Below are 25,742 nucleotides of genomic sequence, written 5' to 3'. Positions count from 1 at the left end.
CCAAACATCTGCCATATGTATTTGGAGCGAGGAAAATATTCCAGAATGAAATTTTCACTCTGCAGCGGAGTGTGCCCTGATATGAAACTTCCTGGCTGATTAAAGCTGTGTGCAGGACCGAGACTCGAACTCGGGACCTTTGCCTTTTGCGGGCAAGTGCTCTACCAACTGAGCTACCCACGCACGACTCACGCCTCGTTCTCAGAGCTAGGTAGGAGGCAAGGTACTGGCGGAAGTAAAGCTGTGAGAACGGGGCGTGAGTCGTGCTTGGGTAGCTCAGTTGGTAGAGCACTTGCCCGCAAAAGGCAAAGGTCCCGAGTTCGAATCTCGGTCCACCACAGAGTTTTAATCTTCCAGGGAGGAAAATATTACCGTCTGTATGCGTTCCCACATTCATAATCTCTTGGGTTTCTTACGTCGGACATACGGCGTAGGAAGCAGAATTATTGTATCATCTACTTCGAACATCTCTTTTCTAAATTCAACCAAGAGTGTTTCAAGAGAACAGTGTTGCTTTTCTTCTTTACTTTCCTGGGCAATCTCTGTTACACTCTGAATTGGTTCCACCGACATTTTGCAGTCCTAGCATAGCAATTCTGAATTTCTTCGGTGTCTTCTGTTATCTACAGTTACTTGATATGACTCCGAACTCTGGATTAGTACTTTATTAGGGGTTACACGAGTGTCCTGTATACCGTTTAATAGATATTTAGTAGTTCTGAGAACCAACCCAACAAATCTGTCTTCTGTTTAGCTATCCTATAACTGATATTACAAATTCGCTCCATTTCATGCTGTTCGTAGTGTTAGGCATATGAGGAACCTTCGAACGTAATAGCTGTGTCCTTTTAGTGAAATAGAGAATTGCAATGTGCATAGTTACTGTCAGCAGCCGGCTATACTATTACATTATGTTACAGGTTCAGCCTGTTCAGTGATCGTCCCTCTACGAGCAGGAAGACAGTGGCACAATTTCGATTAAATATTTCAAATACAAGAAAATATTCACGATTTAATCCCTCACTCTCTCTCTCTCTCTCTCTCTCTCTCTCTCCCGCCCTCTCTCTCTCTCTCACGCACACGCACACACGCACACACACACACACACACACACACACACACACACACACACACACACACACACACACAAACACACTGTCATTCAGTTCTAGACCCTAAGTTCTAATAAACTCCTCCTGGATCCATGATTTTCCATTCATCAGGGCATAATCAGTCACAGTGCAAGAGAAATCATATATGTAATAAATTAACACTAGATTTGTCGATAACAAGCTACTGGAGAACGTGAATCCCTTTTATCAAACCACGAAGCAAACACTCTGTAGAAGTCCGTTAGTGTAATTCTTATCCACAATATATTGTTTCTTTGTAGAGTCGAGTTATTAGTTTAGATGTCGCAGTAAGTGATCGACGAGATGTCATTATAGATGAGGTACAAACGCGAATGGGTCTTGGGAGGGGAAGAAAATTTCCTCGGTCCATTTGAAAGGAACCATCTCAGCGTTTGCTTTAAATGTTTCCCACAACCACTGTTATGCTGTAGTTGTAGTTACAAATAATGATAATAATAATAATAATTCCGTGTGGCTCAACGGCTTAACACAAGTGTTTCAGTTGAATGCCACTTCGGGAACTTGTGAGTCTCTAACCTATCCCAGTAATTCTACAGGGAAAACGAGATCTACAGTTTAACGTGAGGTCTGAACCACATGTCGTTCTTAGCGAATCTTCATATCACTGACGAGTGGAGGGTGGGTGAAAGGCAGATAAACTATTCATTTGGTTTCCAGACATGCGCTTTACTACAAGATCACTAGTAGCGACTGTCACCATAAAAAAGTTTAGTTACTCGTATTGCGTCATGGACTCTTCTCGCGGTGATAGTGATTGTGGAGTCTTCTTTTAGGCTGACATGGCTGCAGTGCTATGCTCTGTCAAACCGTGCCCTTCGTGCTACAAAATCAACCGAAGAAGACTCGCCAGTATCGTGCGGAACGTCTGTAGAAGAACTGTTGTTGTTGTGGTCTTCAGTCCTGAGACTGGTTTGATGCAGCTCTCCAGGCTACTCTATCCTGTGCAAGCTTCTTCATCTCCCAGTACCTACTGCAACCTACATCCTTCTGAATCTGCTTAGTGTATTCAACTCTTGGTCTCCCTCTACGATTTTTACCCTTCACACTGCCCTCCAATGCTAACTTTGTGACCACTTGATGCCTCAGAACATGTCCTACCAACCTGTCTCTCCTTCTTGTCAAGTTGTGCCACAAAGTCCTCTTCTCCCGAATTCTATTCAATACCTCCTTATTAGATATGCGATCTACCCATCTAATCTTCAGCATTCTTCTGTAGCACTACACTTCGAAAGCTTCTATTCTCTTCTTGTCCAAACTATTTATCGTCCATGTTTCACTTCCATACATGGCTACACTCCATACAAATACTTTCAGAAACGACTTCCTGACACTTAAATCAGTACTCGATGTTAAAAAATTTCTCTTCTTCAGAAACGCTTCCCTTGCCATTAGCCGGTCTACATTTTATATCCTCTCTACTTCAACCATCATCAGTTATTTTGCTCCCCAAATAGCAAAACTCCTTTACTACTTTAAGTGCCTCATTTCCTAATCTAACTCCCTCAGCATCACCCAACTTAATTCGACTACATTCCATTATCCTAGTTTTGCTTTTGTTGATGTTCTTCTTATATCTTCCTTTCAAGACACTGTCCATTCCGTTCTACTGCTCTTCCAGGTCGATTGCTGTGTCTGACAGAATTACAATGTCATCGGCGAACCTCAAAGTTTTTATTTCTTCTCCATGGATTTTAATTCCTACTCGAAATTTTTCTTTTGTTTCCTTTACTGCTTGCTCAATATATAAACTATAAAGAAACAATACTTCGGTACGACTGCCCAGAAGTATGGTAGTATTTGACAATGGTCGCAAAAACCTCCAATGCTGCGATTTAACTTGTCGCTTAATCGAGACTGGGCAAGCGTTCTCCCTACGGTGATGGGGAGTTCAACACCTTCCAAAAGGAGCGAGCCCGGAGCACCAGCTGCCGTGGTGCGCTACCTTGCCCGCGGACGTAACACAACCGGTTCTGCGTTCCGCGGGACGGCTGCTCACTTTGAAAAAGCACGCCTGCTGCAGATTGCCTTAGTTGACAAAATTTATGGGTTCGGCGAGCAGTCTGCTCTGTATCCTAGCCAGCCTAGCTACGTAAAAGGGGCAGGCAGTGCAAAACCACGGCAGAGGCTCGGACGCGCCTCGCTTATCCTCGGTGCTGTTGCTGCGTCCTTTCGCAGTCAGGTGCGTAATTATTATCGGCGAGACGGAAGGGGTCCACGCCTCGATCACCTCGTTAGTAAACATTTGTCACCTCCAAACTAAAACAAGGAGACGCCACAAGTATTACCTCATTAAAAAAAAAAAAGGTCTCATAATCAGTACACAAGTACAAAGTGTAAAAGGACACGAAATATGTACGAATTGCTAAGAGATTTATGGAATATTGTCTCCTCAAGTTTTACAGATCTCATTCGGTTAATATACACGCGTTAACCAAAACTTCGTGAACACCCGTGTTGGTCCACCTGTGGATCGCAGTACAGCGGCACAGATTCAGCAAGTCATTGGTGGGTGACACCATACGAGTATGTCTATTGTAATATTTCTGGCTTATTCAGCCATCATATTGTGCTCCAGGAAGCTATTCCCAGGGCAGTGGAGATGCAAGAAGCATAGAGATGACGCAATGTTGGATGAAGTACCGGTGACAGATGTTAGATTCGGTACCATTCGGTACCATTTTCGTGAGAAAGACCGCCTGCATGATGGTGCTGCTCTGTGATTGGCAGCTGTATTCGGCGGTAGGGCGCCAAAACGTTAAACTTTAGTTGCTATTATTAATTAAACTTGTCATCCAAATTACTTCACTTTTTTTAATAAACATATCTCAACAGCCAGCTATCAATCAGTCATTTCAAAATTATTAAAATCAGAATATTACTAAAACAAAAGACTGACGATATTACTGCCGATGCACTTCGGTGGCGTTCGCATCACGCCTTGCTGGCTTGGCGCGCGAAGTGTCTCGGGGAGTCCGGCTCTCCAGTTCTGACTGTTCCAGTAGACAGTCATGTCGTCTGTTATAGCAGTATTTGTTTCGTGCAATTTTATTTACTACAGTTCCGACCGTCGCTAGGTACAGACATATTGTCTGTAATAGTAGTATTTGATTCATGTAATTTTATTCTCCAGTTCTGACGGTTCCAGTAGACAGGATGTATTTCATGTTATTTTAGCCAGATATAATGACTGTGGAAAGATATGTTCAATACGTTGTGATCAAGAATAGTTTCTCGTGTCTATATCAATGAAAACGCGAGTGGCATCCCAAATGAGTTATAGTTTATTCGTAGCAACAGTACCTTGCGAAGTTAATTTCAGCCTCAAGAAAAAGAATCGACGACCTGCGTGCAGTTTTCTGCGCTGGGCACATCATCATCATGAAGACAGCAGGTTAATGAAGTGTACAAGAACTTATGTATTCCACAGAGGGCAGTGAAAACAACTAGGTACCTCACGTGTACTGCATGCACAGTACAAAAATGCTCAGTGACACGTCATCTGCAGTAATGCAGAGGAGGTAAATAGGGATGAAAGTATTAACACTATCTCACTTTTGTTCCTTTTTTCTTGCCGTACTATGCAGAAATTATGTAACTCAAAAATGGCTCTGAGCACTATGGGACTTAACATCTCAGGTCATCAGTCTGAATCGCGTAGATCCGCGCGGCCACCATCGGCCGCCAAATTATGTAACTCCCGTACATCACGCCCATTGGTTTCTGGGAGCTGACCCGGTTCCCGAAAGTGTCCGAAAGATTTCAGCTGAAACGTATTGGTTATTAAGACATCAACGTGGGTTCAGTATCATTGGCACGATTCTGCCTTATGCCACAGAAAGAGTGCTTGAAGGTGCCATCGCCTTCGTGGAAGAAATGTAGCACGAAGTGATGCTGGTAGTCAACAATAATGATGTATTTCACACCTGTAACGGTGCCTTTGGTTACTAACGTGGGTCACATGGAAGCCCAAGTGGATGTGCCCCATAGCGAAATACTGCCACCACTTGCCTCGTCCGTGGCGCGGAGCACGTATCGAACAGCCGTTCAGCAGGTTGACGTGATCCGTCCGACCAGATGTGTTTCAAAATCTTCACTTCTCTTCTTGTCTGTACTGTTTATCGCACACATTCCTCTGCAATATAAGGCTACACTCCATATAAATACTTACAAAAAATATTTTCTAACACTTAACTTTATATTCCGTATTATTTCTGATTGTCCGCTTAACATTTGTTCCTATTGCCAATCAGCATTTTACTTTCCCTTATTTCTGCCATAATCATTTTTGCTGCCACAGAGCAAAATTTACCTACTACTTTCAATGTTTCGTTGCTTAAGCTATTTCGCTCACCATCTCCTGACTAATGAGACAACTTTCCACTTTACTTTTGTTTGTGTTCCACCAATATGTTGTTTTCAGAACGTGATTCATTCATTTCAACTGATCTCCCAAGTCCTACGCCGTCTATGGCAGATTTACAGTATCATCGGCAAATTTTAAAATGGTTCAAATGGCTCTGAGCACTATGGGACTCAACATGTGAAGTCATCAGCCCCCCATAACTTAGAACTACTTAAACCTAACTAACCTAAGGAGATCACACACATCCATGCCCGAGGCAAGATTCGAACCTGCGGCCGTAGCGGTCTCGCGGTTCCAGACTGAAGCGCCTAGAACCGCTCGATCACAGCGGCCGGCTCAAATTTTACAGTTTTTAGTCCTTCCTCCTAACCTTTAATGTCATATGCAGATTTCTCCTTGGTTTTCTGTACTCCTTACTCAATGCACATATTAATACAGGCAGGGAATCGACTGCACCCTTGTCCCTTGTGCAGCCCTTTCACATCCTTCGAATCAATCGCGCTGAGGATAAGTTGCAGACAATCATCCGTTCCCCGTATTTGATCCCTGATATCCCCAGCAGAACATCAAAGCTATATTACGGACACATAACATTTAAAAACGATAAAATGCGACTAGCTGCTGTTTCTTCTAAATTATCCCCAGTTTTCTCCATTTCTGAGTTATTGACAGCTTCCAGAACATACAAACTAAACTTTTATCTTCGTTTGGTTATAAATTTCTGTCAGCAGCAATGTTTGCAGATTAAATAATGGGTAATGCTATTTTGTCTAAAACTGACATGGTGAGACTGTGGCTGTGTACAATTAATGTAGGTTAATTCTTACAAAGAAGAAAACAACAACCAGCCACTATTAATACTGCTATTTATTTAGCTAAATAGCGCCGTTACCGGTTTCGAACTGGCAAGTTCATCATCAGACGGCTGTTCACGTGATTTTCAAGATACACTTTACATTATCGTCCGTTTTCGATTTTTATTATTCAACTGTGGCGAAGTATTTTTGGTGTGTTGTTGCCGTCGAAAATTCCGCGCGATTTTGTTGCGAAGTTGCGGGATTGTATTTTTCGAATATTACTAAATATATCCAGCACTTATGTAATTTGTACATCACCATCTTGTGCAAAACACCACACACACACACACACACACACACACCAAAAAGAATTGGCCGCCTGTGGAGTTATCGCAAAGATTGCTGATTTACATTAAGTCATGGGATTTCAGGTCCACATATTATATCATCACTGGGTAATTTATTCAAGTCTGGTCTGAAAAATACAGACACGTTTTAAGAAATACTTATTGGAACCACAATTAATTCAAAATTATTTTGTGTCAATTGCGTCTAACATGTTAAATTCTGTAGGTCCTCTTTTACATTCTTATATAGCTTTTTGTAAGGTTAGTTGGCGGGTTAGCGAGTCATTTTACCTGCAAATTCAGTTTTGTTACACGAAATAATGTTGCGGGTTTATTTTAAGATCACTCTTAGTACACATAAACATTTAAAAACGATAAAATGCTACTAGCTCCTGTTCCTTCTAGATTATCCCCAATTTCCTCGACTGCCGAGTTATTGACAGATTCCAGAATATACAGACATTCGTCTTCGTTTGGTTTTAAATTTCTGTCAGCAGCAATGTCTGTAGATTAAATTATGGGATTTCAGGTTCACATATTATATCATCCGTGGGTAATTTATTCAGGTCTGGTCTGAAAAATACAAACATGTTTTAAGAACTACTTATTGGAACGACAATTAATGCAGAAATATTTTGTGCCAATTGCGTCTGACATGTTAAATTCTGTAGGTCTCTTTTACATTATTATACAGCTTTTTGTAAGGTTAGTTGGCGGGTTAGCGAGTCATTTTACCTGTAAATTCACTTTTGCCAGTATATTTTGAGATCACTCTTAGTATTTTACTCCAGCTTTCTTCCCTCCGTTAAAGAAGTTAAATTTAGACAGGAGCTCAGGGGACTCGAAACCAGGGGCTGGAGGTTAGCTGGAGGAGAACGCCAGCTACTGGAGCGAGAGCGCACGCGCGCAGCTGGAGGACGTGAGGCGGGGGGTTTGTTTTTGGGGAAACCGTAGGTGGCGCGCGCCCTGGGCCACATCTGCCGGGCACAGGCCGCAGCTGGATACTTGTCGCTGTTCAGCCGGGCCGCCATTGTGCGCTGCACAAAAAGCAACAGGCTGCCGGCCCTACCCTCGGCGCTCTATGGTGATCATATCATTCGGAACCGAGGACCAACAAAGGCCTTGTGCCTGTACGTGCTGCGAGCCGTATTACACTACCTGGGGAATCCCGGCCAGGGCGCCATGTGCGCACGTGCCTACGCACTGCCGAGGTTACGCCGCTTCCTGTGCCGCAGGTACGCCTGGCTGTCCTGCGTCTTCAGACTGCACTTCTGTGTGCGGTCATCTAACTTCTATTCTCGATCGCGCCTCAATAATACACGAGCTAAATGGACTGTCTTTTTCACTGCCCAGTATTACTGCGCCTGGTTGCAATTTAATTGGCTTGCCCTGGTCCGAAAGAGGTTCTTAGGTGATTTTACGCAGCCATCCGAGTCAGTTACGTGTAAGTTCACAGTCTGTCTCAGAGAAAACTGTACAGAAAGTCGCTCACCAGAGGAAAAGCGACTGGACGTAATGGGATAGCCGGCCACTGTGGCCGAGCGCTTCTAGGCGCTTCAGTCCGGAACCGCGCTGCTGCAACGGTTGCAGGTTCGAATCCTGCCTCGGGCATGGATGTGTGTGATGTCAAAAAAAAAATATTCAAATGTGTGTGAAATCTTATGGGCCTTAACTGCTAAGGTCATCAGTCCCTAAGCTTACACACTACCTAACCTAAATTATCCTAAGGACAAACACAAACACCCATGCCCCGGGGAGGACTCGAACCTCCGCCGGGACCAGCCGCACAGTCGTGTGATGTCCTCACGTTAGTTAGGTTTAAGTAGTTCTACGTCTAGGGGACTGATGCCCTCAGATGTTAAGTCCCATAATGCTTAGAGCCATTTTTGTAATGAGATACCTGTACGATCCTACATACAGTGTGCAAACAACTTACTCCTCTTCTAACAGTAATCTACAATACATTTCTAGTCATTGACAAAATAAGCAAGTCATTTCGAGAAGTTTCGCCGAACAGACGCATACAACTATAGGCCCATATCGCTAATGTTGTAGAATATCTGAACACGTTTTACGTTCGCGTATTAATCCTTTCTGGAAACTGAACATATCCTCTGTAGCAATCAACATAGCTTCATCAAACACAGATCGTGTGAAAATCAGCTCTCTCTGTTTGTCGACAAGAACCAACAATGTATGTATACAGGTGCTCGACTTGACGCCCTGTTGCTTGACTTCCGGAACGCGTTCGACGCATTTAGACACGGTCAGATAATGAACTATATACTGTACGAGTGTCAGTCCTGTTTTTTGAATGGACTGAAGAGTTCGTGGCACATTAAATACAGAGTGTTATTATTGACGGAGAGAAATCTTCATACGTATAAGTAACTTCGCACGTACCCCAAGCGAGAGTTGGAGGACCATTTCTATTCACTATACATATATGTGACCTGGTGGATGACGTCGGATGTTCGAGGACGTTGTTCGCAGATTGTGCTGCTGTATAAAGAGAAGCTGTAATGCTAGAAAATTGTAGCGGAGTACACTAAAACCCGTAGAAGGTCGAGACCTGTTGCAGGGGTTGACAGTCGACCCCCGGCGTAAGGAAATGCAACGCGTAATGCGTTAATAGGCTGCAGATCCGTTAATGTACGTTTACATGATTCCCGAACAAGCTTTGGTGGCAGGCACAGTCGTTACACATCCGAGAGTACACTTACGGAGCGATTTGGAGTGGAACTACCACTTAAAACTAATTATAATGAAGCTAGATGGCACACTGAGATTCACTGGAATAACCCCCATGAAATGCAGGACACCCACGAAGGATATAGCTTACAAAACCTTGTTTGCCTGATACCTGAATGCTTCTCGTCATTCTCGGACTCGTGCTAGATAGTACAGATAGATGAAATAGAAAGATCCAAAGAAGAGCATCACCTTCGCTCAGAGATTCGTCTAGAAAGCGCGAAAGTGTCACGGAGATGCTCATACAACCCCAGTATGAGGTATCAGGAAAGAATCCTTACGTATTACGGTTTGATTCGCTGATAAAATGTCCACCCCCGCTAGCTTAGTGGTCAGCGCGACAGAATGTCACTCCTAAGGGCCTGGGTTCGATTCCCGGCTGGGTCAGAGATTTTCTCCGCTCAGGGACTGGATATTGCGTTATGCAAGGTTCGCGGTCATTATAATGCCGCGCCAGCGTTAGGTGTACATGGGGTAGTCAACGAAAAATTCAAGAAGTTGGTCCAAAAGCTCTGTACATCTACATCTACATTTATACTCCCCAAGCCACCCAACGGTGTGTGGTGGAGGGCATTTTACATGCCACTGTCATTACCTCTCTTTCCTGTTCCAGTCGCGTATGGTTCGCGGGAAGAACGACTGTCTGAAAGCTTCCGTGCGCGCTCGAATCTCTCTAATTTTACATTCGTTATCTCCTCGGGAGGTATAAGTAGGGGACCAGAAACGGACCCTCTCGAAACCTGGCGAGCAAGCTATACCGCGATGCAGAGCGCCTCTCTTGCAGATTCTGCACTTGAGTTTGCTAAACATCTCCGTAACGATATCACGGATACCAAATAACCCTGTGACGAAACGCGCCGCTCTTCTTTGGATCTTCTCTATCTCCTCCGTCAACCCGATCTGGTACGGATCTCACACTAATGAGCAATACTCAAGTATACGAACGAGTGTTTTGTAAGCCACCTCTTTTGTTGGTGGACTACATTTTCTAAGGACTCTCCCAATGAATCTCAACCTGGTACCCGCCTTACCAACAATTAATTTTATGTGATCATTCCACTTCAAATCGTTCTGCACACATACTCCCAGATATTTTACAGAAGTAACTGCTACCAGTGTTTGTTCCGCTATCATATAATCATACAATAAAGGATCCTTCTTTCTATGTATTCGCAATACATTACATTTATCTATGTTAAGGGTCAGTTGCCACTCCCTGCACCAAGTGCCTATCCGCTGCAGATCTTCCTCCATTTCGCTACAATTTTCTAATGCTGCAACTTCTATGTATACTACAGCATCATCCGCGAAAAGCCGCATGGAACTTCCGACACTATCTACTAGGTCATTTACATATATTGTGAAAAGCAATGGTCCCATAACACTCCCCTGTGGCACGCCAGAGGTTACCTTAACGTCTGTAGACGTCTCTCCATTCAGAACAACATGCTGTGTTCTGTTTGCTAAAAACTCTTCAGTCCAGCCACACAGCTGGTCTGATATTCCGTAGGCTTCTACTTTGTTTATCAGGCGACAGTGGGGAACTGCTAACCATTCCCTTAATGTTTGTGCAGTTCATGCATTCACTAGTGTTCCCTCGAACGTCGCCTGTTTTGGAATTGTACAGAAGTTATATTCATTATTAGAGAGGAATTACCTGTAGAAAAAAGCAGAAAAAAATTTGAAATGTTTACCTGATACTCGAGTAAGTGCTCACTACAAAAGAAAACGTGGATACAAATTTGAGCACTTTGGAAGATATGCAACATCCATCCAACGCAAACCTTAATACTAGATCCGCAGCAAGCTTTCACTTTCAAGTTATATTTGATTTTACCTTTTTAATCTACATGAACTTTGGCACACGATACTGATGAAGTAAATTTAGTTCAGCAATATCTACATTCTCCAAAAACAACTTTTCACAAAGGACTCTCCAAATAAAAAACCCTGAAAGAGATTCAGAGACGGAACGAATCATATTATAGACAATGCTGTTACTTTGGTCCTAAAAGTGCAACGATATGAACGTCAACACTGATCGACGAAGAAGAAGGAGGGTGAATAGAACAATGCCGGATGAACTAGCTCATGACGCTGGATTATCAATTCAAGAAGAAGTAGTTGATCAATATTTGTATGCGCAGACCAACTTACACAACAATTGTCACAAAAATATACGGCCATGAAGGAAGGTTACCAAAACAAAATTTATTCCTGGTGCACCCCCTGAAGCTCTGACTGTAGCACTTGAGTATCTGGCAGAAATCTACGATGAGTTTGGTGATGAACTGGTGTTGCAAGAAATCGAGAACGATCAGCCAATCTGTCCATTTTGTCAGCTGAAAGATAACTTTCAAATGAAATAGATTTCAACGACATTATTGAGAATTTAAGTAAAGTAAATGTAGGAAAACGTGTGCTATAATAATATGAATTATAACTACTTTGTCATATAAAGGTTGCGAAACAAACTGATATTATAACTGTACAGACATATAAAAGGTAATTTTGTTATTCTACGCCTTATTATTTCTTACCCTCTACCTGATAGTTACTGTATTAAATACTGCTTCGTATTCTAAGTTTTTCGCCTATATTTTTAAATTAATTACAATACTAAAGCGTAGAGTACTCACTTTATAAATTCTAGACTTCTTTTGTCCGTCATTACACTTGCATTATCCATTTTTTTTTTACAAAATGTAAATAGAAATACATCAGTTTCTAAGAAGACCGGAGGCCTCATTTAGTTTTTTTCTGTCCGGGGCCACCGACCCGGTTAGTACGCCACCGTAGCACTGAACAGCTAATATGTAAGTTGTCTCTTAGCATCCCTAACGAGGTCGGATGATCGTGGTAGACTTTTGTCTTCATATAATCCCGCAACCAATAATCACACGGATTGAGATCTGGGAGGCTAAGCATGGCAGAAGTGCCGGCTCAGCACGCGATCCTCACCAAACGATATGACCAAGAGACGTTTCACACGTGTCGCAATATGAGATGGAGCGCCATTCCGCATAAAAGTTGTACCTTCCAGCAGGTGTTACGTACTGTCGTACATCGCACCCGTTATTCTAGCAATTTGAAAAACACCACCCCGCGTTTCCTCGAAGAAAAAGAGTCCGATCAAGATTGATGTGGTAAATCCAAAAGACATGGTGACTTTCTCGTCATGGAATGGCGTTTCGACGACAGTTCTAGGAGTTTGAGTACCAAAAATTCTGCAGTTGTGATTGTTGACAGATCCTGGGAGTGTGAAATGTGCTTCGTCGGTACGTAACACTTTTAACAAAAAGTCTTTATTCTACTCCCCCCCACATCGCAAATGCTCTCCATGTCACAAAATCGGTGGATTTTATATCGAGAGCATTGAAGGGTACGCCTTAGTTCTGTCCAAACAGTAGTGCGTGGAGTGGCGATGCGGCATGTTACTGCACGGGCGCTCACTTCACCGTGCCGAGATGAACCCACTGAAATGTCCATTTCTTCCTGAACTGTCCAAGCAGCAGTAGCGCTTGCGTCTCGCTGCCTACTACTGGACTGATCGCCTAAACAGCCCGTGGCTTCGAACTTTGTGATCATTTTCTTCACGGCGACAACTGTCGTAGTACCTTTACCCTTTCGGACACCCTCCTTATGGTGATAGAATCCTATATCTGCAGCAGCAGTTTCTCTATTTTGGTGGTAAAGCGTTATTACCAGTGCTGCCGGCCGCTGTGGCCGAGCGGTTCTAGGCGCTTCAGTCTGGAACCACGCGACCGCTACGGTTGCAGGTTCGAATCCTGTCTCGGGCTTGGATGTGTGAGATGTCCTTAGGTTAGTTAGGTGTAAGTAGTTCTAAGTCTAGGGGACTGATGACCTCAGATGTTAAGTCCCATAGTGCTCAGAGCAATTTGAAGCATTTGCCTACCAGTGCCTTTCCTGGTAAAGTCAACATGCCACACACAATTGCTGACGAATCTGACTCCTTCTCTCACTACAGCTCATTTTGCACACAATACTCCTGCGGCGTCACTTACGTGTTGCTGTCCAGTGCCATCTGTTGGCCAATTTTTGCACTCGTCTTTGGTTTCAGTAAAACCATTTGTCATTTCAGGCGTGTGTGTAAACTTTTCCCTCTTTAGTTAGATTGTCCCATGAATTAGTGCGTTTTCAAATGTTAACGGACTTTTGTGTCACCCTGCACATTACACTCCGAAGTATTTTTACATTAAATTGGCTGTAACTCTATTTTCTTTATGGTATCTACAGTTATATTTTCGCATCTGTGGACAGCACCCCGCTGTCCGAAGTCTTGGAACTTTATTCCAGTACAGACATATATCAACCTGTTGTAGTTTTGCAGATTTAATTCTGGACTGCCTAAATAACACACAATAAGAAAATTCTAGGCGCTATAGTGTGGAACTGCATGACCGCTACGGTCCTAGGTTTTTAATCCTGCCTCGTTCATGGATGTGCGTGATGTCCTTAGGTTATTTAGGTTTAAGTAGTTCTAAGGGACTGATGACCTAAGAAGTCCCATAGGGCTCAGAGCCATCTGAACTATTTTTGAGCAACAAACCTTTAAACATGTTTTTAGCACATACAATCAATAATTGGAGCCCGTTTCATATCATAATCTCAACGAGGACACCAGCTGATTTTGTCATTCAAACAATGCTTGTGCATGTAATAATTAATGATATTACAAGGTGGACGTTCATTCCACCAGTGTCAAGAAAAGAACTCTGGTTTCCACACTTAATAGAAAAAAATGTGGAAACAATCTATACCTTGATTATGGACGATGCGTGGGACGTTGCGAAACTACCGAGGAAGCTTGTGCAACACATAAATCAACAGTACCGGAAAAGAGAATGAATGAGTGCTCCCGTGAACGCAATTCGAAACACTGATCAATACTTCCCGTTGGCTTCACCTGGTGATTTTACATGTAACAGTAAATTAAAATTGTTGAAACATAATGCCTGCAAAACTAATAAGATATGCAGAGGTGATAGGCCTACACAGCATGCAGTCATAAGATGAGAGTTGAAATACGCGTGACACACGCCATGCCACATCTGCGTAGCAGCGATTCTAATTAATATCTTAGTCTATTTTGAGCTATTTGCATTGGTTAAACTATCTCATAGAATGAGGGGAATTTGAGGTGTTTATTTAGTTGTACTTTCTGACGTAATACGGAAAGCCTGTCCTACGTTCATTTGGTTTCCGTATGCTACGTTCGTGAAACACATGAAGCATGCTTGTCCTGTATTAAATAGAAATGTCTTTACTCGAACGTCACCGTTGTAATATCACGTTCTAACATCACCTTTCAGTTGGAAACTGCAAGAAATCAATAAGAAAAATATCACCGAACAACTGTCTGTGTTATAAATTGAGCGCTATAGAAAGGAAGTTTCTCTGAACACAAGACAGTTCGAAACAGATCGAAAATATTGCTTCGGAAGCCATTAATAGCCGAAAGAGAAATAGGATGACCTCGCCGTCGTGAGAAGGCACTCTCGTCAAGAAGAATTCACTCCATTAGATACAACGGCTGGCAGATCATTTGGACTTGTAGCAGAACAAAAGGTAGGGTTTATGTACAGCGGCGATGCACTGCTGGCAGCATAACTTTCAGCTCGACTCCCGAAGATGATGAAATGAAAATGTGTTTGGCGTCTGCCTAGAACTATCATTTCTGTATTGAAAATTTACTGGCTCCTTTTTAATACGCTAAACTCGTGAAATTTGCACTGTAAAGAAAGAGCAAAAACCGTTAAGGACGTTGACACTGCACGGAAAGTATACAACAATACATTCTGCTTTACCATCTACCAGTCCACTTTCGTAGATGTCACAGCCGATTTCCCTGCCTATCCACGCCAGTCTGATTTTGTGCTCCGTCACTAACGACCTCGACCCTCGACGTTAACCTTTAATCTGCATTCGTTCCTCCCCTGTACACTTGGACTCTGGCTGTACGTGGTTTTTCTCTCATTCGGCACGAACAATACAATAAAACTTACACCGACTATATATATCTGTATCCTCCGTTGCTCCTAAAAGTTTCCCATTAGCAGCATGGAGATATACAGTGACAGTAAAATTAATAAAAATAACTGCAAGCACTCTGTTCAGCAGAGTGCGTTACCACAATGAAAACAGTAGAAATCGAAAAAAGAACTGAGGAAAAAAAAAAGAGGACAATCCTTCGAAATCTTCTGGGACCCACCACAGGCTTTAGCCTATGATAATTAAAAATTAAAAACCGACAAATAACACTGTTAAAAAACATCTCAAACTCTCAGACACAATCCAGAGAAGACGGATCAGTTTCTTTGGACGTATGAAAAGAATGGAGGTCAATTGATTAACTAAAATATTTCAGTAAAAAAAAGAACAAAAATTAATTGCCAAAAATATTCAAACACACGTAGGCGAGATTAAGATAGCTGAAAAAGATATTCAAAACAGACCAAAATTCAAAACAAAAATATACGTTTTCAAGGAGAAAGAGAAGATATGTGGAAGAACCTTTATTCAGCAACAGAAACAGCAGAAGAGCGAGAGAATGAAAAGTACTAGCAAGAGAGGAGGAAGAATCTTATTCAAAAGAACAATTCTTGTAAGTAATAGCTTTTCATGGTACGCAGTTGACCCAAGCCTGCGAAGAAGAAAAAGAAGTAAAAGTTAGCTAACAGTTAGTAGCATGCACCATCGCTTCGAATCTTCGCAACATGATTTTTCTTCGTAACATTTCACACTTTATCCGCCTTGCTAGGGACTGTGTAGCTGAAATGTATACATGCCTGAGTACCACGCTCAGGACCCGAGTTCGACTCATAGCACTGCAAAGGATTTTTGCGTAGTGAGTGGACTCAAACAGGACACTGTCAGCGTCGTGAGGTTAATTTTAGAAGCTGCTTAAACGACAGTTAGGGGTTCCAGTATTGGAGAAGTCGATATTAATAGCCGAGAGAGTCCTAATGGTATATCACTCCATACTAGCAAATGATGCCACAGGCAGACTGATGACACAGGCATCTACCCACCCACGCACACAGCACCCGAGCCTCGAATTTAACTTGGAAGTTGTAATACATTTGAGAACATGTATGGAGATAAAAGCAGGCGTTACACTTCCCGAAATCACCCTTTATTTCTTGTTTACTCTATCAATACAGATAAAGTTTCATTTTTTTGCTGCAGAAGGAGGAGTCGTATAGACTACTATTACCCACCCACCTACTCGTATACCATGGCAGTGCACATGTCAATTACAGATAAGAGGATGGCATTACACTTTTTGACTTCTCCCTTTAGTTGTGAGTTTCACGCTATATATAAGCAAAATATTCAAACAGTATATCAAATGCTTCAATGGTTATGGTACAGGGCTCGTAAATGAGATGAGGAAGTGTTGGAATCGCCGTCAAGACACCACGATTTAGTATCTGAGACTTTGATGTCAGATACTGCAAAGTGGAAACCGAGTACTTAGTCTCGTGAGAACAACAGACAAACTGCTTGAACGAGAAGTAAGTGCTGCTGTTTGAAAAATCATAGATTAATGGCTGCGATGACGACATCTTGAGCACATGGACGTCCATACCCTCATCCAAATCATACCACATCCAGATGAAGACAAAGCCGACGCTCGTAGGTTTTAATATACACGTGTGTTCAAACGTTCTGAAGTCATACCCCTAAGCGATTCAAAAAATTTTCAAATATTTTTTTTTTCAATTGTCGTATGTTCTCTTTTATTTTTTGTCCAGCAGATGTGTCACAGTTGACAGATTAAAATAGTGAACAGGAACTCCACCGACAAAATTCCGAAGGAAGTTCAGCGATATATTCTGACTATTCTGGAATAAGAGCCCCAAGGTCTGGTGTCTAGTTACAAATTAAAATGTATCGATAATATATTCTTTTTGTTACCCGATCCGTCTTTGTTTCCGTAACAATACGTTCACAATAGTGAAAAAGCCTGTAATACGCAATTGCCGGCACGTAAAACACAACGGAGAAGGAAATTTGGAAATTTGTGGTACGTACCCATGGGACCAAACAGCTGAGGTCATCGGTCCCTAGGCTTGCACACTCCTTAATCTAACTTTAATTCACGTTAAGGACACACACACACACACACACACACACACACACACACACACACACACAGGCCTGAGGGTGGACTAGAACCTCCGCGGTGGGGAGTTGCGCGAAGCGTGGCTGCCTCCTCCCCCCCCCCCCCCCCCCCCTCAACCCAGAAGGCAATACGACAGTTCTGCAATTCTCAAATGTAATAGTACTGTTATGTGATTTACGTCACTGCGGGAACGCTCATCAAGAATAAATCCATCCATATTGCTGTGTATCATTGTTAGCGTACAACTAACACTGCTGGAGAAGCAAACCCGAAGCAGAACCGAAGAGTAATGAATGAAAACTTGAAGTCAAAGCGTAAAGCATTACTGATGTCGACAGCAAGTTCCATGAATGAATGGAACGATTTGTTTGCAAACAAGATATACAGCGTATACCATTGACATCTGTACTGTTGTGCAGGTACAGTACAATACAGATACACTCAAGATAAATGCGTGTCATGAAAGCAAACGAGATGTGTTTTTCGACCACCATCTGAGATTAGGGTCTGTAAAGGATGATCTTGGTGTGCTAAGGCAGATGCCTACCGTATCTCTTGCAGCTGTGGCATTGGTCGGACCATCAGGATCAAAAATGGTTCAAATGGCTCTAAGCACTATGAGACTTAACTTCTGAGGTCATCAGTCCCCTAGAACTTAGAACTACTTAAACCTAACTAACCTAAGGACATCACTCACATTCGAACCTGCTACCATAGCGGTCGCGTGGTTCCAGACTGTAGCGCCTAGAACCGCTCGGCCACTCCGACCGGCCCATCAGGATCGCGGAGGACCGGTATGTAGAGCAATAGCGTCACACACGCGTATGACAGACGAGTAAATACTGTGGGCTTTAACAACACAGATTCTGGCGTTCACTTCCATCTGTTGGGATAGTGTTGTCAAGGAAACTAGAGATTAAAATAGCAAGTGACGTCACAAGTAGAGTCGGAAAATTTTGCTTAAATTTTGCGTGGAATCCTGCTCTCTCGCCGGTCAAACAACACAGGGACAGAGTTTACTGCCTACTAGCAGAGAAGTGTTTGATGAATCCGTACAGGTTACCGAGCTCACTCCCTGAGACAAAGTAAGTGGCTGTAAATCGCAGAACAGGTGATAAGGCAGCACGAAGCGAGGTATCGTATGTTGGGATTGAGTACAGGTGATGACCGACCTGTTGAGCGTGGGCAGCTGCGGCGCGCGTGGCAGATGCCCGGCTCTGCGGCTGCAGCTGTCACCCGCCAGATGCGCCGGGCCCACGCCTCACGTGTTGCGCGCCCTCCACAATGGACCTTCCTTTATTTACACACAAAAATTGATTTGGTTACCGACGCCGAGCCAACCTTTAAACGACCTGTGGATCGAGTGAGCTCACCCTGCCGGTAACAAGCTGCGAGTAATATGAATTACGCTCGTCTCGCCTTGTGTTCATTCATTTCTTGCTATCTCGCTTCGCACCTTCCTGGTCAGACGATAAGCTGCGCACTTCTGTCCAAGTCAGGACTTCCCAGACATTCCAGATCTCATTTATGTTCCTGTTCCATGTTGACAATCGTTGTGTTTACATGTACTAGATAAATTTGACGCCGGCCGCGGTGGCCGAGGGTTTCTAGACGCTCCAGTCCGGAACCGCGCGACTGCTACGGTCGCAGGTTCGAATCCTGCCTCGGGCATGTGTGATGTCCTTACGTTAGTTAGTTTACAGTAGTTCTAAGTTCTAGGGGACTGATGACCTCAGATGGTAAGTTCCATAGTGCTCAGAGACATTTGAACCATAAATTTGACTGATCACTGTCACAAGGCTACTTTCGAACTCACATTTCAGTTTTAAGAAAAGAAGTCCAGATAGTAATAAATTATTTTTCTTAAATTCCGGAGACCATTTTCGGTCTGTTCTACTACCTTCAGACCAGAGGCTGAGATGACGTGAGAACCGGTACTCGGAGCTGCTGTTGAGTACCAATTGGTGCCTGACACCAACTGCGAGAAGTTGGTAACAGGTACCTGTTGGTGCTCTAAACAGCTTCGTGTACCTGTTCTTCACACAGTTTGGGCTTCTGGTCCGAAGATGACCGTACAGACCAAAACCGTTTACCGGAATAACAAATAAATAATTTATTGCCATCTTGACTGTTTCTTTTTTCATAAAACTATAACTTACGATCGCTGCAATTTCTCGGTGACGTCAAAAATTATCACACTTTTGTGTTGGGCGGAAAGTTCATAAACCACTTTCAGACTATTTATCGACCAAATTAATCTTTCTGTACGAGTTTTGATTTCTATTATTTTATTTCGATGGTAATTTTTCCTTACTTTCGTGGGTGACAAAAATCATTTTTGCTTCCGGAGGAGGAAGCTGATGACCGAAATTTTCGAATAAAAGATACCAACTGAAGAGGCGCCGCTGTTAATACACTGGATTCGTATTGCCCGTCTGACGATACACATTTATGTTTACGCCACGCCTGGGCCCTTCAACATCGAACTGGACTGTTGATGACTGGAGACATGTTACCTAGTCGGACGAGTCTCATTAAAATTGTATCCAACGGATGGAAGTGTACGGGCATGGAGGCAGCCTCATGAATCTATGGATCCTGCATGTCAGCAGGGAACTGTTCAAGTTAGTGGAGACTCTGTAATGGTGTAGGAAGTGTGCAGTTGGAGTTATATGGGACCCGTGATACATCTAGATACGACTCTGACAGGTGAGACATAAGTAAGCATCCTGTCGATCCATGTCCATTGTGCATTCCGATAGACTTGGCAATCCCAGCGAGACAATGAGACACCCCACACGTCCAGAATTGCTACAGTGTGGCCCCAGGAGGACTCCTCTGAGTTTAAATACTTCCGCTGGCCACCAAACTCCCCCGACATGAGCATTCTTGAGCATATCTGGGATGCCTTGCAACGCGTCGTTCAGAAGAAATCTCCACCCCCTCGTACTCTTATGGATTTATGGACAGCTCTGCAAGATTAATAGTTTTAGTTTCCTCCAGCACGATGTCAGACATTAGTCGAGTCCATGCCACGTCGTGTTGCGGAACTTTTACGTGCTCCCGGGGACCCTACACGACATTAGGCGGGTATACCAGTTTCTTTGGCTCTTCAGTGTAGATAACTGTTTTTCCCTCGCTCCATTTGGGAGTAAAACTGGAAAGTAAGTGACTAGTATTGGTATTTGATATCCTACGGCATACACCATGCGGAGCTTTTCTGAATATGTATGTAGATGTAGATGTAAATCTAGATATGGTAAGTTACATTGTCGAAAGGCAAAGAAAGAAGTTCTAGCTACTGGGAACGAAGCTACTTGGATGTTGACGTACTCTCGTCGTTAGTACCCATCAGTGGCGGACGAATGTCGGCGAAACTGTTAGTGTACGACGAGGCGTTAGATGTTCTCTTTATCCAGTGTAGTAAACGTTGTAGATTTGCTTGTCCAAGTATAGCCAATGTCATAACTAACAGCGTAATATGAGCATTTTTGCGAATCATACATAAACTTACAGTGTAAGTGTTATAAATAAAGGAAATTCACATTGAGAAAGTCAACGGAGACAGCTTGTGATTGGTGACAATATTATTGCTGATCTGTTGCTATATTTTATGGCTGATGCCTGCCCTACAAGAAAATACTTTTCGAGTAAGACAGTTACCTACACCACAAGACCTAAAACACACTGAAGAAACATTATAGTTTATGTTCTACTCCCCTCCCCATACCATCCCAATTCCAACAGTTTTTTCGAATTTGGCCGGCTATCGATCCTACTGACCCCATTTGGAACAACATGGAACGCTACCCCGAAGATCACAGTTGAACTCATCGCACTGTGTCGGAGTTCCGTACCTTACATCTACACCCACGTACAAAGGGCTTCTAGAATCAATGATGACAAATTGCAGCTGTTTTTGTGTTAGTGGTAATCACTACTTAATTGAGTGGATAATTTGGCACAAATTTTCAATTGTCGCTACATATTCACCACACTGCGGGTTCAACATACCTGAACACTGACATCATTCCATATCATTCTACCTTTGTCAGTTTCATTCCCAAGCACGAATTCATTCATAGCATGGCAATGAATTTTATTTGTTTCTATATATCCCTTGCGGCAGGGTAAACTAAGTTCGTCCACCCACACCGATCCCCGAGTGGTGGTATTTCCACATTCCCAGGAGAAGAAACTGTGTTGGAATTGTTAGGTCATCATAGGTGGAAACAGTGATAGTGAAAGTTACGGTGGGGTCTGGAGGTGTGGTCAAATAGCCTAATGATGCAAATTTTCAGATGCCACTAGGCCTACATAACTATTCATTTCGCTGCGGGTTCGGCACACCTCAGCGGTTTGTATTAGTATCATTTCATGTCATGGGAGCTTCAATAATTTCACCCTCATCCATTCGTGCCAGTTCAGTGCATTTCATTCATGTTAGCCGGCCGCGGTGGCCATGCGGTGCTGGCGCTGCAGTCCGGAACCGCGGGACTGCTACGGTCGCAGGTTCGAATCCTGCCTCGGGCATGGGTGTGTGTGATGTCCTTAGGTTAGTTAGGTTTACGTAGTACTAACTTCTAGGGGACTTATGACCTAAGATGTTGAGTCCCATAGTGCTCAGAACCATTTTTTTTTTTAATTCATGTTAAATAATCTGAATATCTGGGCTGGGCCAGTGTTCTTTGCATGTAAAAACATTATTTTTGAACCGTGGATGTATAGCTGGATGCATCCTTGTCAGCTGTCTGTAATATGTATGGGATTTAAATGACGGTGTATCTACCACAATCTACGGCGTGGTTGAAGCGACTGTCACAGTCGCGTGCGTGTCTGACAATGCGGACACACACTCGCTACGGAAGTCTGTTGTTCTTTCCGGATTTACGACTAATCTGGAACGCTCCACTCATAACTGACAGCAGGCACTTCCGGAACTGAGGTCTGTAATTACTTCTCAAGGGACAAGTGCCTCCCATTCAGGAAGAATTTGTGTGCTGCTGCCCGTGTTGTACGACACGCGGACGAGTCCGACAAAAACACTGGTACCTACTATACCTGCCGTGTAAGCAGGCCACATACTTCTTAAAACATTTATATCATTCCTGGTCACATAAAAGGTTGATTATAAATACAAATAGTGTTCTATGATGATGAAGTCTTCTCGGGCTTCCATCCGGACGAAGATGATACGAATGACGCTCATCGAAATGTCGCGGATTTTCGACGCAGCTACCCGGATGGGAACTCGAGAAGATTTCATCAGCAGTATACACCGGGAAAACGTACATTCAGTGTCCTATGATGTCCGCCAACACCGTAGATCTAGTGACATCGAGAGGAGAGCCTGGTAATCATCTAGAACCGGGTTTAACAACTCGCTGGTTTTGAGCGTGAAAATTCGCGGTTGCTTACGCTCTTAGTCACGAGCAGACCAGTTGCGGAGTGCTAATGGGAGAGGGAAGTACGCGAGCAGCGGGTGATCGCGAAAAGGGAGAAGTAAATGAAATGAAATGACCGTATGACATCGTTGGCCGGGAGGTCCCATGCACGTTCGACCGCCAAGTCATTTCAGTCGGCGCCACATTGGGTGACTTGCGGCCGATGATGAGGGTGAAATGAGTCCCCGAGCCGAGAAAACCTCCAACCCGGCCGGAAATCGAACCCGGGCCCAGTGCATGGGGGGCAAGCACGTTACCACCCACCTAAGCAGGCGGACAATGGAGATGTGCCAACTGCGAATTAGGGGCGGGTCACATTTGACAGCAGTGTCATGTAAGAGCAGCAATGACGAGTCGGTATTGTGTAACAACTGCAATGTCTTCGCATTTCATTTCGCAGTGCGAGGATTCTCATCTCTTTATAAAAACAAAAACAAAAGATGGGTACGCAAGAATGAATGCACATCCTCGATCGACTGAAACGAACGTTCACTCGTGTCTTTCTTAAGGTCGCCAAAGATGTGAAAAAAATGTGTGTGAAATCTTATGAGACTTAACTGCCAAGGTCATCAGTCTCTAAGCTTACACATTACTTAACCTAAATTATCCTAATGACAAACACACACACCCATGCCCGAGGGAGACCTCGAACCTCCGCCGGGACTAGCCGTACACCCTATGACTGCAGCGCCTTAGATCGCCCGGCCAATCCCGCGCGGCTTTACTGAATCACTTTTTGTCTTACCACAATACGCAAACGGAACATGTGAAGGGCCTTAGTTCAAAATGGTTCAAATGGCTCTGATCACTAAGGAACTTAACATCTGAGTTCATCAGTCCCCTAGAAGTTAGAACTACTTAACCTAACTAACCTGAGAACATCACACACATCCATGTCCGAGGCGGAATTCGAGCCTGCGACCGTAGCCGTCGCCCGGTTCCGGACTGAAGCGCCTAGAACCGCTCGCCCACCACGGCTGGCAAGGGCCTTAGTGTAGACAAATAGTTATAAAACTTAAAAGGAAGCTCTTGGTACCGGAGGGAGAAATGAGTGTGCCGTTCGGATGAGCTACACAAGGGTAATACTTTTACCAAAGTCATTGTACCATTTTACTGATAGTGATTTAATAAAAGAATATTTGGTATTTGCACCTCAACATTTATGTCCACTTTATGTAGAACAGTCTCACGCTGTGTCGTTATCAAACATTAGAATCGTCCGCCCCACACGGGTTATGGCAGACGACTTTCAGAGACAGCTTGCAGAATATTTGCAACGAGTTTCTTACATATTCTTTAGCACTTTATGAAAGTGGAGACATCACAGGCACACAGCTGGACGTGACATTCTTCGCAACGTTGAAGGAAGTGAAAAAAATATAGGTTTATGATGGAATTTATTAATTTATGTGTTTACAGAGGACGTGATAGTTATGTTAGAAAATAAACAAGGATTCGTAACGCAGCTGAATAGGAAAACGAAAAAGCTTCAGGTACCCAATTCGCGCGGCTCTGCAGGTTGAACTAACTGATCTGGAATGAGACATGGAGTATAAAGACCGTCTGGATTCCTCCAGAGCATTTCCCTTGGGGCCGATTTGCTCGTTTACACAAGTATCGTCAGGGCTCCGCACCCTGTTCCCTGTGGCGACACCGGCGTGCAACGTTGCCGCTGGCAGGCTGCGTTCACCGTCTGCTCGCGGATCTCGGTGGCTTTGAAGCCCCAGTCTACAAGGAAACTGAAAACGAGTTGGGGGGGGGGGGGTATTTTAAAGCTAACGCATGTACTATTTCTTTTCTGCGCCAGGAGCTAGACAATAGAGATTTGCTATCTTACCGTTACAACTCCATCTTATCGAATTACGAATTACCTGACTGGGTTTCTCTCACTTCTGTCACAGGCCAGATTAGAGCAGAAATATTTCATAAAAGGCCACATCCTTAAGCTACTGTTATTTTTATTGCAGGTTCACTTACCTTCTGTCTTGTTTATGTTACTGTGAAATTACTCTTGTAAACACCCCACACAATTTTTCTACCTGTGGAGATAACTTCCACTTTCTCAGTATTCTAAACATTTCCTTTCTCTTTCTGTTACTACATACATGTTTAATCCACAAATGCAGTAGCTGTTTCGTTGCTATTCATAGCAGGCCTTTATTTTATGGAATGAGTAGAACCTGTTGGTCAAGTACTAATCATTCAAGTGTGCTTCCCAACATCTGTAGTGAAACTGGTTACCGCGTGTTCGAAATGACGTGTTTCTCGGTACTGTTATTAATTTTTTAATTCGATATACCCAACTGAAGAGCGAGTTTGAATAAATCTGTAACTTTTCTTCTTTTCCTCCCAGTAACACTACATTCGATCGCTGTGTTTATTTATACGTTCTCCTGTCGCTCTCGAAATTTGTTTCATGAACTACTCAGAAAATTTGTGTTTCTGAATTAGGGTTCTCTGTTTCGTTTTATGTGGAATGATTTCATCATGAACCATAATTTCTTTTAGGACTTCATTAACTTCTGTTAACCACGTTGTTGTGGTTTTTCTTCTATAAGGCTAACAAGGTGACAGCACCTGCTCCTCATCACCGATTTCGTTCAGATTTATGGTATATACGAGTCTTGGCCAGAAATGAAAGTGACAGAAGTGCGAGCTCCATATTACCCAGCGTTTAGGGAAAAAAACAGCTTTGTCTCTGGTCGGGCGGAGTATAAGCCAATTACGAGAATTTAGT

General features: G+C 43.3%; 1 protein-coding gene and 1 non-coding gene across 2 annotated transcripts in view; one reads left to right on the top strand and one right to left on the bottom strand.

Annotated features, from left to right (window-relative positions):
* The window catches only part of LOC126298816 (neurogenic locus protein delta), a 1,242,617-nt gene that overhangs the window by 1,040,009 nt on the left and 176,866 nt on the right, over positions 1 to 25,742 (top strand). The gene's annotated exons all lie outside the window — the stretch shown is intronic.
* On the bottom strand, positions 109 to 183 carry Trnal-caa (transfer RNA leucine (anticodon CAA)). Its single transcript has one exon. It is a non-coding gene; the product is annotated as a tRNA-Leu (tRNA).

The sequence above is a fragment of the Schistocerca gregaria genome, chromosome X (genome assembly GCF_023897955.1).
Source record: "Schistocerca gregaria isolate iqSchGreg1 chromosome X, iqSchGreg1.2, whole genome shotgun sequence".
Lineage (NCBI taxonomy): Eukaryota > Metazoa > Arthropoda > Insecta > Orthoptera > Acrididae > Schistocerca > Schistocerca gregaria.
This window is presented reverse-complemented; position numbering and strand designations above follow the sequence as displayed.